Here is a 3,487-nt window from a genome sequence, read left to right as displayed (position 1 = left end):
ACCTAACAACAACAACTATTAATATTTACTCACTGCCAGGCATTGTGTTGAGTGTTGAGCATGAATTATCTCATTGAATCCTTACAATAACCCTGTAAACCTTTTATCTGAGACACAGAGAAGTAAGTAAATAACACTATGAGTCGGAACTCCACAACATTTAACAACAACAAAGTGTTAAAGAGCAAAATGTCACTTTAAAGACTATGGTGTGCATGACCCAAATCATAGTGTTATCAGTCACCTCATATGCATACAAAAGCTGGGCAATGAGTAAAGAATACTGGAGAAGAATCGATGCATTTTAATTAAGGTGTTGGTCAAGAATATTGAACATACCATTCCATGCCATAGGAATGAACAGATCTGTTTAGGAAGAAGTTCAGCAGGATTGCTCCTTGGAAGCATTGATGGTGAGACTACGAGTCTTGTACTTTGAACACGTTGGCAGGAGAGACCAGTCCCTAGAGAAAGACATCATGCTTGGTAAAGTAGGAAAAAGAGAAAGATCCCCATTGACATGAATTGATACAGCAACAACAACAATGCTCTCAAACAACAATTGTGAGGATAGTGCAGGACCAGACAGTATTTCATTCTGTCATTCATATTAGTGAGAACTGACTTGACAGCACATACCAACTTCTTCTGTGTATCATCAGAACTGGATATTCCTCGGGTCTCTGTCTTCTCTCGGCGCTCAACATAACACTCTCTTCCATCCCCATGATCTCAGATCGCATCTTTTCCCGGGTCTTCCAGAATGCCACACACAACTGCTCACTGGGCATCTTTGCTTAAATGGAAATTGACAAATAAAGGACAGTGTCTGGAGTTAGACTGCTTGAGTTCAAAGTCTTGCTCTGACACTAACTAATGTCTGACACTTTCAGTCTTCGAGGGAGCAGAAAGCCTCATCTTTCTTCTGAGGAGTGACTGGTGGGCTCAAACTGTGGACGGTGTGGTTCACAGTCCAGTGATTTTCTTATGGAGCCCTGTACTTTAATACTTTAGGAGCTCTGGTAGTGTAGTGGTTACGAGTCGGGCTGCCAACCGCAAGGTCTGCAGTTCAAAACTACCAGCTGTTCTGTGAGAGAAAGATGAGGCGTTCTGCTCCCGTAAAGATTTACAGCCTCGGAAACCCTGTACAGGGTCACTATGAGTCAGAACCGACTCCATGGTACTTAACAACAACAACAACAACCTTAATCCTTTAAAGAGGTCTTTTGTAGCAGATTTGTCTAATGCAATACATCGTTTGATTTTTTTCCCTATTTAGTTTTTAAACTTTTAATTGTGAATTAAGTGAAGCTTTACTGAGCAGATCATCAGTTTTACATTCAACAAATCAAATATACTTTACTTCATTATAGTGATTGCAATCCCCTTTGTGTACCATTAGTTATCAGTTGTTGTTGTTGTTGTTATGTACGGTGCCTGCCGACTCATTGAGACCCTGCATAGGCTTTCCGAGGCTGTAAATCTTTACGGGAGCAGAAAACCTCATCTTTCTCCCGCAGAACAGCTGGTAGTTTCGAATGCTGACCCTAAGGTTAGCAGCCCGATTTGTAACCACTACGCTACCAGAGCTCCTTTAGTTATCAGTATTTCCTTCTATATATATATATAGTTGGATTCTACTGGCTAGGATTTTGTTGAATATTTTTGCATCTATGTTCATGAGGGATATTGGCCTATAATTTTGTTTTTTAGTGATGTATTTGCCTAATTTTGGTATCTAGATTATGCGTGCTTCATAAAATGAATTTGGGAGTTTTCCATCCTTTTCTATGTTCTGGAGTAGCTTGAGTAGACTTGGTGTCAACTCCTGTCTAAAGGTTTGGTAGAATTCATCAGTAAAGCCATCTGGGCCTAGAGTTTTTTTGTGAGGTTTTTAATTACTTGATCAATTTCTTCTCTTGTTATTTGTTGTTGTTGTTGTGAAGTGCCATTGAGTCGGATCCGACCCATAGCAACCCTGTATAGGGCTTCCAAGGAGCAGCTGGCATGCTTGAACCCCAACCTTGCAGTTCACACGGCTTTGCAGTCTGGCGCATTAACCCCCAGCGCCACACCAGGACTCCTTTTCTTGTTATAGACCTGTTCAAATTTTCTTTTTGAGTCTGTATTAGTTTAGATAGGTCACGTATTTCTAGACATTTGTCTATTTCAACATGTTGGAATATAATTCTTCATAGTTGCTGTTATTGTTGTTAACTACTTGTTGAATCCGTTCAGATTCATAGCAAACCTATTTAAATCTTTGCAAGAGCACAAAGCCTCATCATTCCCCCATGGAGAGGCTGGTGGGCTAGAACAGCTGATTTTGTGGTTTGAAGTCCAGTTCTTATTTTAGAGAGCCACCCACTCCCAATGTTTCATAGTATCCTGTTTTTATCCTTTTTTATTTCCAGTTGGCTGGTTTTCTTTTGACGTCACCTATATCGTTTCTTATTCATGTTATTTGTGTCTTTTCCTTTGTTAGATTTACCAATGGTTTGTTGGTTTTATTAACCCTTTCAAAGAACTAATTTCTTGTCTTGTGGATTTTATTGTTTTTCTATTTTCTGTTTCATGAATTTCTTGTCTATCCTTTATTATTTCTTTTTTTCTGGAGCCTGTAGACTTATTTGTTGCTCTTTTTCTAATTGTTGAAGATATTGGTTTACTGTGTTGATGCTGGTTCTTTCTTTATTTTAGATGTGTGTGTTTATTGTTATAAGTCGTTCTCTGAGCACTGCATTTGCTGTGTCCCAAGGGTTTTGGTAGGTTGTGTTTTTGTTCTTGTTTGATTCAAGGATTCTTTTAAATTTCATATTTTTTATTCCTTCTATTACCCAGTAGCATTTAAACAGAGTGTTATTCCATTTCCAAGTATTTGATTTTTTCCTTCCTGAATGTTCCTATTGTTGAATTCTAATGTTATAATGTTTTAATCTGAAAGGATGTTTTGTAGTATTTTGATGTTTAAAACTTACTGAGGTTTGCTTTGTGGCCTAACATATGGTCTAGTCTGGAGAATGTTCCATGTGAACTGGAAAATAATGTATATGGTGCTGTTGGATTGAGTGTTCTATATAAGTCTAGGAGCTCAAGTCAGTTGATTATGTTGTTTATGTCTTCTGTGTTTTTGTTGAGTTTCTTTCTAGTTGTCTGTCTTTTGTGGGAAATGATGCCTTAATATCTCCTACTATTATTGTAAGGAGCCCTGGTAGCATTTTGTTTTGTTTGTTGTTAAGTGCCATAGATTCATGTTGTTGTTAAGTGCCGTCAAGTTGGTTCTGACTCATAGTGACCCTGTTTAGGGTTTCTGAGGAGCAGCTGGTGAGCTTAAACCACCAACCTTGCAGTTCAAACCAACCATGCAATTCAGCACATTAGCCAGCAGCACCACACCAGGACTCCATTGATTCATAGTGGGTTATGTGTTAGGCTTTTAACTTCAAGGTCAGCAGTTCCAGTCTACCAGGCACTCTGTGGGAGAAAG

Source organism: Chrysochloris asiatica, unplaced genomic scaffold (assembly GCF_000296735.1).
Source record: "Chrysochloris asiatica unplaced genomic scaffold, ChrAsi1.0 scaffold00007, whole genome shotgun sequence".
In the NCBI taxonomy this organism is placed as follows: domain Eukaryota; kingdom Metazoa; phylum Chordata; class Mammalia; order Afrosoricida; family Chrysochloridae; genus Chrysochloris; species Chrysochloris asiatica.
The sequence above is the reverse complement of the archived record's forward strand: the minus strand, read 5'-3'. Positions refer to the sequence as shown.